Source organism: Camellia sinensis, chromosome 10, assembly GCF_055761805.1.
Source record: "Camellia sinensis isolate YWXY chromosome 10, ASM5576180v1, whole genome shotgun sequence".
NCBI lineage: Eukaryota > Viridiplantae > Streptophyta > Magnoliopsida > Ericales > Theaceae > Camellia > Camellia sinensis.
Window position 1 is genome coordinate 162,388,217 of NC_138970.1, and position 12,062 is coordinate 162,400,278.

Here is a 12,062-nt window from a genome sequence, read left to right on the forward strand (position 1 = left end):
TCTAGTGACAACTTTCTTTGATTCAGGGCATCAGAGTCTATATTCATTGACACCATCACTGAAGCCCAAGAAGATAGCTTTCTTGGCTCTAGGATCCAACTTAGATTCCGTAACATGAAAATAGGCTAGACATCCGAAGATATGTAGCTGATCATAATCAGTAGCTGGCACTCCTAACCATACCTCCATGGGAGTCTTGCCATTTAGTGCTGCGGCAGGTAGTCTTTTGACAAGATGACGAGCATAGTTCAATGCCTCGCCCCAAAATGTCTTACTCAATCCTGAATGTGACAGCATACACCGGACTTTCTCCACCAAAGTGCGGTTCATGCGTTTTGCAACTCCATTTTGCTGTAACGTTCCATTAACTGTGAAATGTCTCACTATCCCTTCATTCTTGCAAACCTCAAAGAAGGGATCTGATGTGTATTCGTCGCCATTGTCAGATCTGAGCTTCTTGATCTTCCTGCCTGTTTCGGTCTCAATCATTTTTTTCTATGTAAAAAAGATGTCTAATACTACATATTTATGTTTCATTTTGTAAACCCATACTCTTCTTGAGAAATCATCAATGAACGACACGAAGTAGTGTTTACCTTCCAAAGAAACATTCTTGGATGGTCCCCAAACATCTGTGTGAACGTAGTCCAGAATCCCTTTGGTATGATGAATGGCAGTACCAAACTTGATTTTTGTTTGCTTGCCTAGTACACAATGCTCGCAGAACTCAAGTTGACCTGTTTTGGCGCCTTTCAACAGGCCTTGCTTTACCAACCCTTGTAAAGCCTTTTCACCGACATGCCCTAGGCGCTTGTACCAAAGTCTAGAAGTGTTTGATGCATCATCTTCTGAGCTGGTAGAGACAGCCACTCTCCCTGTGACTGTAGAGCTGTCTAGGAAATATAAATTTCCCTTCCGAATACCCTTTATTGCAACAAATGCTTCTCTAACAACTTTGAGGACTCCATTTTCCACAGTTACTCTGTAACCTTTGGAGTCTAAAACTCCCACTGAGATGAGATTTTTCATCAAATCTGGTATTGTAGGCACCCCATTTTTGACCGACCTTAAGACTCAGACGTCACCAGTTGAGCACTCGGTGATATTGCATATTGTGCTCGTTCAGAAGTTTCAGAGTCCCGGCTGCAAGCCTTGCCTCTGGACTTCCGGACTCTTTCGTGCCTTGCCTAGGTTTGCGAACCAGGCTCTGTTTTCTCTGTTTTCTCTTCCCGAAGGGAGAGAGAGGTCTCGTAGATCATCTCTCAGTGGCCGTAGGCTACGTTTTGAGGTCGTAGGCCATTTTTCCCGTTTGGAGCCCGGTTTTTGATTTTTCAGAGCTGACGGCCGTGTGCCTCGGTTCGGGACCACCTAACCACCTCCGTTTGCTTCGATTTTTGGTATACACCTTATTTACTCCCTTTTGGGGGACACTGTGGCCCGAGAGACCAACTTCGTGGTCGAATGCCACCTCCGGTGCTTAATAGCCCATTTTCGGGGCCCCAGGCCGCGCGTTTCGGTCCCCGAACCTCCGTTTTGCATCCGTTTTGGTTCATTTTTGGTGGAGACCTTATTTTCATAGTTACGAAGCTTGTAAGAGGGTGGGAGGCCAACAATTGTTCTGAAAAGCCAGCTTTATTTCTTCATCGCTCTCAGACGCCTGTTTTCCTCACTTGAAAGCCAATGTTGACCACCCCGTGGCCAATTTCTTGAACCCTAAACCCCATATTTGTGTTGTACACACCTGGGAGGCCACCAATATTTGGTGGCCGACCAGTAATTGTGCTTGACCCTTTTGGACCCCTCTAAAAAATGGATTTTTCTCTCTCCTGGTTCACATTCTCCGGGTTTCAACCACATAGTTGTGTTGTGCACACATGGGAGGCCACCTTTTTTAGGTGGCCGACCAGCAATTGTCATTTACCCTTTTGACCCTTGGTCGGCCGGCCACGGGGGGTGGCCGGCCAGCCCCCTGAACCTTCTGAACCTGGCCAGCCATGACTCTCTCACTTGGTTCCTTACAGCTGCACCCTCTGTTTCCCCCCAAATCCTATATCCGAGGGGGGGTCTTTTGGGGGGAAAACTTGAATTTGACTTTCCCCCCTTTTTCTCCACTCCTCTCCTCTATAAAACCAGCCCCTCAGCTCCTTGTTTGAGGGTTACAAAATTGATTTTGAGCCTTGGCCTACAACTCTCACTCTCTCTCTACTTCAACCCTCTAAACCCTAAAAGCCTTGCACCATTTACACTACAACACATAACACAAGACCTCCACACTCCATTCCAGCAACTTGAGGCCGTTTTTCGGAGGATAGGAGCACCATTTCTTGGTCCAAAAGCTGCTGTATTGCTACTCTACAAGGGTGAGTCTTCTTTCTCCCTTTTCTAGCCTTTTCTTGGTTCATTTACAAGTCATACTTGAAAGCATTTTTGGGTTCCGATCGAAATTGTAAATAGTAATATTTTGAGTCCCTTTTCATGTTTGATCAAGGACCTCCTACTGTTTGAGGTCTCCTACTACCACTTGCCTCTTTATCTCTCTTTTAGGCCAATTTTTTGCATAGTATTTTAGGCTTATTTGAGAATTGTTTTGGACTTGGTCATAAACTATAAAATAAATTTTTTTGAGCCCTTCTTCAACATTATTGAAGGGCTCTCCTTTGTTTGAGGTCTCCTACTATCACTTGCCTCTTTATCTCTCTTTTAGGCCAATTTTTCCATAGTATTTTAGGCTTATTTGTAAGCTGTTTTGGACTTTTTCATAAACTGTGAAATATCGTTTTTTGATCCCCTCTTCAACTTTGTTGAAGAGCTCTCCTCTGTTTGAGAACAGAAGATACCACTTGTCTCTTTACCCCTCTTTTAGGCCTTTTCTTGCATGATAGTTTGGCCTTATTTGTGATTATTTTCGTGGCTTGATGTAAACTGTAAAGTGCCTTTTTTTGAGCCCTTATTCAACTTTGTTGAAGGGCTCTTTGCCATTTGGGGCCAGCTGCTGTCCCTTTGTGTTTAATCTCTCTTTTAGGGCCATCTTTGCATGATAGATTAGCCCTATTTGTGTTCATTTTTGAGACTTGTTATAAACTGGAAATATGCATGTTTTGGAACTTTCTTTCATCTGTCTTCATGCTTCATGATCAAATAATGCATGCTTTGTATAGCTGTAAGTCATTCCATGTGCCTAGTTTCGAATTTCGGGGTTCATTTCATGCATCGGGTGCCATGTTTCCTTGTTTCGGGGCTGTTTTGAATCATATTTCAGCGCTGAAATTTGCATGTTTGCATACCATGTTTCATGCCTTGCCATGCTTTGGTAGAGTGGCATTTGTTGTCTTAGGTTCGGTCCTCGGTTTGCGTGCACGTGTGCACGTATTTCGATTGTCTCATTTTCATCTAATGGCTACTGATGTGAGTGTGGCTGAGGTCCACTCATGTTGGTGTAAGTCCATTATGCATTGTGTATGCCATTTCGATTCATAGCATTGCGTATGCTAGGTTGTATGTTAGAGCATTGTGTATGCCTTGTTACATCGTGCATTGTGTATGCCATCTCATAGCATTGTGCATGCTAGGTTGTATATTAGTTGCATTCATGCATGTCATGCATATTGCATTGTACTTGGGATAGGAGTTAGCCCGAGCACGGGAAACGAGGGACGTTTCGTACTTCGAGTGACGGAACGTGTCTCAATTCCCAGTCATCGACACTCCGGATTATCCATGATGGAGTTTACGTTTTGTTGTGCTTATATGTGCATTCATTTCATATTGAGTCGTGCAATTCGACTCCTTGGCCATCATGCATCGATATGCGTGATTGGGGACACGAGGATCGAGGACTACACTCCCCGGAGAGTAGTCATGCATACATATGTGAAAATACTTTGCAATGCCCCTTTGTTGCTCTCTGTTGCAGCAAATCAGAAATTGGCAGCCTTCCGGAGCTTGGCACGCATTCCAAGAATAATTGCAAACAGAGGCAAACCGGGACATCACAAGGGATTTTCTGACAAAAGCAACCGGAGCATGCATCATTCATCATCCGGAGCAGATTTGAGGCAGTCCCTGGCTTGCATGCCAATTTATTGCTTTCCTAATTTAATTTGTTAATTAATTAGGGTTTTGTACATGTTTGGACTGTAATTATTCATTTGGGACTGTATATTATTTATTCGGATCCTCTGCGCGAGGGCAATGTTGTAATAAGTGTGCGTGTGTGTGATGTATGTCTTCCAACCCCACGTCTTTCTCCCTTTTATTTACCCGCTTATGATGGTTAGATTAGGGCATGTTTCAATTAGCATAGAGTATGACAGCATGTCTACATTCATTCATCTGTTTTGCATGCACCGGGCTCGGCGCATCATACTAACTGCATTGTATTTTCAATTCCAAGTTGAATACATGTTAGCTGTAGCATTTCATATGCCATGTCTAGAATAGCCGAGCCTGCTATAGTTGCACTTTTGCATGTGTTGCATTAGGCATTTCTGTATAATTAGGATCATGCATGGATTTTTAATTAGCTTCTGTTTTGGCTTGGAGTACTCGGTAAGTTTTATGCTTTAGCATCCTTGCATGCGTATGAGTGACTGCCATGATAGCATGCTTACCATGAGGCTAATTGCTTATGTGATATATCTGCCTGAATGCCTGTGGGTGAAGGTTGGATTATTTGGATTGGAACAAGTCATCAAATGTGTGTTTTAAGCCCACTAGATAGTGGCAAAATCATGTTTTCTAAGCCCACCTGACGTCTTAGCCTACTTGCGGGTAGCACCATCAAACCATTTTCAAACAAACAAACATGAAATGTTTTGTTCCAATTCAGGTGATCTAGTCTATACTTGTATGCTGTGCGCATCACATAGTAAATCTAGGCTAATAACCGGAATAAGAACACATAATGTTTCCAAAAATAGATATCATGGTTAGTAGAGGCCAATCTTTGATCGGGCGAGCGGGGCTGCTCACGAAGTGACCTTCCCCAATCGTACCCAAGTTCCCGAGCGGAGGCAACTTTGGTGATGACGGACACGTGGCCTTAGGCAATGAGTCAGGGTTTCCTAAATTCCCCAAAAATAAAATATTTAGGTAACGACTCTGTATCTGGCAAAGCAGTCCATGTTTGGCACTTCTTTCAAAAAATCTATTTTCTCAAAACGATTTATCGGATTTGGACTCTTTGGTTCAGATTAAGAACCGTGACAATTTGAGAGTCCTGAACTGTAGTGAGCCCAACATGAAAAGAACAGGGGGGGGGGACTCACCCTCCCGGGGCGTTCGGGGACGTCTACAGTTTCTAGCAACTCTGTTGGGAAACTTAGAGAACTTGACTCGAACTCATGATATCTGTTTTTGACTACACTTGTGTGTTTCTTTGCATTGCATGTGCCTTGGTGTGCCTAGGACACCGTGTTTGCCATCTGCTATTCCTGAACGGTTTGCCGGAGGCTTGTCTTGTCAAGGCATGACTGTAAGGCTGACCGGTTATGGGCTCTGCAAGTATGGGAATAGAAACCCCGGTTTTACCGGGGCACCCTTTTGACCATTCGACCTAGTGCATATTCGGAATCCATAGTGACCATTCCAAGCTAGGACAGGTTGCTTACCCGATTTAGGTTGTTTGAAACCGCTACGTGCGTAGTGAAACCCTAGCTCCTGACAAAATAGGACAGGGAAACCCTACCCCAACATAGGGGTGTTTTGGCTCTCACTTGTCTGCTATGTGCTTTTAGAGTGCGTCTCTATAGGAATGCATGTATCAGTCTACAAGTTTGGACATCAGGCCTGTGGGCACTAGTTTAGTAGTTTGGGCATCAGGCCTGCGGGCACCAGTTCAGTACTTTGGGATTCAGTTCACCTGAGGGTATCAGTTTACGGGCAGAATTTTGGGCAGAATTCTGTAGGAGGCACAGACATTCAGCTATGCTCATATGGGTTATCGTGAAATCGAGCTGAGATGCTGCATGTTTTCTCTTTTACTAGGTAGTCTGGGAACCATAGCTTCAGAGGGCTCCAATATCCCCCGGGTACACCGAACTTGTGTTGATAGACTTTGTCGGGTCAGAGATTCAGTTCAAAGGCAATCAGTGTTCCTTTACCAGAGGCAGGGTGAAGAGGTCGGTCAGGCACAAACCACCAGTACAGCAGCTACCAGCTCAGTGGTCTTTGAACAGCCAGGTTGAGATTTCTGAGCCTATTGCAGACACAGGTATACCAGTTGCTCAGTTAGATCAGGACAATATGTCGGGTCTGGAAGAGATGGTGCGCAAACTCCAGGATAGTATGAAAGCCATGCAGCAAGATGCTGTCCGTCAAGCAGAATTCACCAAGCAACAGGCCGTGGTCATAGCCCAACAGGTAGAGACAATTGCCAGGTTAGAGCAGCAAACTGGAGTATCTACTTCACACCAGGCTCCCCCCCACCAAGAGTTTCCATACTCAGTGAGGCAACCCACGTCCAGGATGATACGGACATTCCAGGCGGGCCAGCTCTGCCCCCGGTGCTACCCCAGCTGTCTAAAACACCCACCAACCAGCCAGACTCCCCCTTTGAGTTCGAGATGGACCCCACAGCATTAAAAGTGAGCAAGCTTGAGGAATTGTTCAAAAAGTCTCAGGGGGCCCGCTCTATTCCTAATATAGAGGATGGTTATACCGACTCAGTGGTGACCTTGTCGGAGCGGTTTAAATGCCGCATATCGATCGATTTGATGTCTCTGAAGACCCAATGGTGCACCTCCAACTGTTTTCTGATATCTTGAGGCCAATGGATTTGACCACAGCCCAGAAATTGTCACTATTCGGCCGAACCCTATCTGGGATAGCCGCAATCTAGTATGCAAAATTAGAGAACTCTGTGAAATAGAATTGGGAAGGGCTGGCTGAGGCCTTTATTGCTCAATACTCCTATAACACACAGATCGAGGTCACGACTCGTGATCTCAAAGTCACTCGCCAAGAGCCAAAGGAGGGTTTCTTAGAGTTCGTGACAAGATGGAGAGCAAAGGCCTCAATGATGACTACAAGCCCTTCCGACAAAGATCAAATCAGGATGATTGTTCAGAATCTGCATGGCAAGTTGCTGCAAAAGATGGTCGTTCTACCTCTGTTTACCTTTCCAGCCCTTCATGAAATGGGGGTTCAAATCGAGGATGCCATCAGACAAGGGATCTTTGCAGAAGATAATGAGCCTTCGAAGAGGAATGTTGCTCGCAGTTCCAATGCTACTACTGATGGTAGCACAGTTGCGAAATGCTCAGAAGTAGACACTATCACCACTTCCCTCAATCACCAAAAACCAACCACTTCAACTCGGCCCCAAGCCCGAAAATTCCATCCTCTTTACGTGAGTCTCTCCTAAGCTTTGAAAAAGCTGTAAGAAGAAGGGCACCTAGAACTCCTAGAACCCCAACCCCTTCCAAATCCTCTTCCACCAAGATATGACCCAGCTCAATACTGTGCCTATCATCAACAACATGGTCATGATATGAAACTTTGTATCCACCTCCGTCATAAGATTCAGGATCTTATTGACGAAGAGACCCTAGCTCCACCAAAAGGACCTCAGGTTAGTACTGATTCGTCACCTCCCCATCTCAACCTCATTCATACACTACCATCCACCTTCGACCCCAGCATATACATCACCCCAGCCCATATACCCAAGCCTGAGGTGTTCATTCCAGAAAGCATGGACTTATGCATGATGGATGCACCTGGACCCCAATCATCTCAAACCCGTGAGCCCACTACTTCTGAGCTGAAGAGAATGATTGAAGATCTTCAGAGAACTGTGACAGATTTGGCCTCCGGGACATCGGCTCCGTCATCAACCACATCACATACCAGGGAGTTCATGTCAAAAGGCTCCCCAGTCTTGGAACGGGCTATATTTGAGGAATGCCAATCTCTTGGCAAAGTGGAGGCGAGTGGAAAGAACAAGATAGGGGCGGACATGGATCCCCATGAACATCTTCTGTTGGCTGTTGAGGCTTTGAAAGCCGAGGGACTGAACAAAGAGCAAGTGCTTGCAGTTGTTGCAAAAACTGTGGACGACATTTTCGCCACTCAAGTTAGGGGCAGTTTGAATCAAGGGGCAAGCCGGGAGAAGGGTCGTTGTATCAGAAACGTTCCTTTCAACTATAATCCTGCACTCGGAAGAGATCAGCAAACCAGGCCAGCACTTGCTAATCCCTCTGCTGGTGCGCCCAGCAAAAATCCACAAACCTTGAAGTACCAACCCCGAGGTCGAAGGGTCTTTCATGCCCTCTATATGCCTTTGTCCAAAGCTCTCCAAATCTTTATTGAACAAGGCCATCTCAAACCCCTTGAGCCTCGACCTCTCCCAAACCCTCTTCCGGCTACACATGATGCTACCCAGTACTGCGCATACCATCAGCAAACTAGCCATACTACCGACAACTTCTTTTGTTTTCGCCCCGAAGTATAGGATCTGTTTGACAACGGGGTCATCCTCCCGCCGAGCTCAGCAAAGTCTATTGGCACTGGATCGGTGAACTTGGGGGATAATGTGATGTGATTAGGGGATGAACCAGCTGCGGGTGGCGCTCGATTAACTCCAGACATGGGAATGGCACGCACTGTTCTGAGCAATATGCAAACACCAATTTTTGTGCTTTCTAACTTGGGTATTGAGTCAGTCTTGTTGTTTTGAATAGAGTCAGTCTTTTTGTTTTGGGTCTGTCTTGGTGTATCGAGTCAGTCCTGTTTTGTTGGAGTCGACTAATTTCGGGGGTGTTACCTCGGACATCACTTGCTTGTTTTGTGTTTGTCTTTTCGTTTTCTTTTGAGTCTGTTTCTGCCTTGGAGCCAGTTGTGCCAATAGATTCTGATTGAAATAACGGTGATTTTCGCACTCTTGTGCTTGCTTCTGCCGTGTGCTAGTTGTGCCGGGATTTGAATGAAACGGCAGTGCATTCCACCTGCTCTCTTGTGCCTTGAAATTATTGCATTGACCTAAGTTTTTCAAAACTTTTTTTTGAACACTACGGTGAAAACGAAGAGGAAGGAATTCCTCGGGTTTTGCAAAAATTTCATCAATTAAGAGAAAGAGAGGCATGCTAAGCCCTTAATGAATGAAATCATGCTTGTTAGTGTGAGTACTGGGAAGGATCCTAGCTTGATCCAGATTGGTTCTACATTGTCTTCAGCACAAGCGACTAGTCACTTTCTTAAAAGATTTCAAAAAATGTTTTGCGCGGTCCTGCGAAGACCTGTGTGGAATCGCTCTTGAGATTGTGCAGCCTAGGATCGCTCTCAGCCTCGAGACTCGACCCCTTGCTTTCAAACCTCGAACTCGGACTCAGAAAGTTCAAAGGTCAACCATAATGTGAGGCCTGCGTGGCCAGATTCGAAGCAGCCCTCGAACTAGGGACAAGAAAAGTCAGATCAAGAAGATCAAGTGTTTTCAAAGGAAGCTTGCGGAGCTAGATCAAAAGCCCTCAAACTAGGGGCAAAACTGTCAGATGTGCGCGAAGAGTCAAAAAAATTGGGATGTTTCTCAAGCTAACAAAGATCGGCAAGAATGCCAAATCCCAGAGGGGAAGAGAGAAGAAAGTATTGCTAAAGAAAAACTGAGTTCCGATCTACAACACTAGGGGCAAATTCAGCCTCCACGGGATGGACTCTTGCATCGTCAGCGAACAGCAGCTACTCTCTTGGATTCAGACGGATTCGAGATCTTAGAACCATTTGACATGGACCAAGCAACACTTTTACCTTTGAGAGGCTCGCTGGGCTGAAAACCCGGAAGGGCGATCCAGGCAAAAGTTACAGCAAGAAAAAAATAATAATAATAATAATAAAATAATAAAATAAAATAAAAATAAAAATCTTGAAAAGATTGAAGAAAAGAAAATGAAAAGAAATGAAAAGAAAAGAACAACAAAGCTCGCAAGGTTGAAAACCCGGAAGGGCGGCCTTGGCAAAAGTTAGATCATAAAAAGGAGAGGTTAAATACCCGAGTGTACCTTAACCCCGAACTACGTAAGGCTTGATTCCCATGTTTGGGATACGTAGGCAACTTCATTATGAAGTCCAGCCATAAAACACTTCAAATTGACTGTGCCCATGTAATGGTTTTGATCATCTTCGCTTTCTCTGTATCTGAGAATTTGGTTGTGTTCGTCACTCTGAGGACTAACTACAATGCGCTGCGGGGCCATTCAAACAAGGGGCAACTTTTCGTTGCCATTCAATGCGCTGTGGTGCGGTTCAAACAAGGGACAACTTTCTGTTGCCATTCAATGTGCTGCAGTGCCGTTCAAACAAGGGGCGACTGTTCGTTGCCATGCAGCTCCCCTCAAGCAAGGAGCAATTTTCCTTCGAATCTGAGGTTGTGCATCTCGAGAGTGGGTTCTATGCTTGTTGAGCAGTGGTCGTTTGAAAAAACAATTTTTGAGAATTTTTACTAAGGTTGACTGATCTTCTCTCGAAAACTATTCCATTTTTCCAAAACTGGACCTTTTTCTTGGACCCAAAAAAGGAAAATTTTCAGTGCTCATAACCTAACTTGCATGATTTTGAATCATAAAATCGAACAAGCGTGTTAATCTAACTCTCATTTTGGTTAAAATTGTTTTAGTAGAAAGCCAAAAACAAAAAATGGTCAAAATGATGAACTAGGGGCACAGTTGAGTCAGGTGTTCTGTCTTTTCCCCATTGTCAACATACATGCCAGAAAAGGCGCCATACTTGCCAAGAAGGGCACTCTACCTGCCAGAAAAGGCACAACTGAAGGCGACAGCGAAAGGGCTGAAAGCTCTCTCATCCTCCAGGCAGCGAGATATCAAGCCAAATGCGAAGGACAAGATTGGAACGGATCAAGATACTCCATTCCCTCATCTGGCGCATCGACAGATGTCACCGGAGGAAATAGCCGCGAACTGATTATGTTGGGCAAGAACCCGCAACTTTCTGTTTATCCATCAACCACCCATGGGAGGGATAAAAATTGAGAGATTGAAGAATAGAGAGATGTGCGCTGAGAGAAAAAGTGAGGAAAGGGCTTTTTCAGAAAAATAGAGCCTGAGGGCCGAGTGATGTGAGAATCACAAATAAGAAAAGGGTGGGAAATAATACCCGGAAAAACTGGCTCCTCTAGCTCCTCGTGCACCAAGAGGTCTCTTGTCTTTATAACATAGTTGAGTGTTGTGTTTGTGTGTTTTGTTTGTCTTGATTCTTGTTTTGAGTCGTTTAAGTGTCAATAGATGTGTTTAGGTTGTTCTACCTTTGTTTTCCATTGTTGAGTCATTTTGGCTGTGGTCAGTTGTAGGCTCAATACCCGGTTGAGAACCCTTTTCTCATTTCAATTTCAAAAATTGTTTTGTGCTCAGAGTGCCGTGTCGTTCTCCACATTTGTGCAAATCAGGATTGGTTCTTTCATAAAGCCGTGGGATTCAACCCAGGTCATGTGAAAACAGTAAAACCAGGACCCATCTGAAGCTATGAAAGTTCCGGGCTACAAAGCAAAAGAAAAGAGGGAAAATGTCGGGCATCCGAGATTGTTTCAACTTCGGCAAGTTTCTTCATTGCATCCTGTATGTTCAGAATGAGCAGTGTCTTGTATGAGCTGTGTGCCGAATAAACAAAATACTGTGTTATGGGCTGTGAGTTCAGAATGAGTTGTGTTCAGAACGAACCGTGTGTTCAGAATCAGCGGTGTCCTGCGTGAGCCGTATGTTCCAAAATAAGTAGAATATTGTGTTATGAGCTGCGTGTTCAGAATAAGCAGTATGCCGATATGAGCTATGTGTTCAAAGTGAACAGGATACTGTGTTGACTGTTTCACTTTTTCAAGCCAGAATGGCGATCAGAAGTGCTCTCTCTGTGTACCATTCCCCGTCAGAGTAAAGCGGTTTACCGCCACTCACTCCATGAGGTGCTTTCTAAAGTGCGGCTTTGCTTGTTTATTGCATTCCTTAAACATTACGCTCCGCATTGCTTGCAACATGTATCGTATCATCACACTTGTTGCATTTGTTTGCATCTTGTGTTATCTCTTATTGTTTATCCTTTTACACTAAGTAGCGTTTAGGATC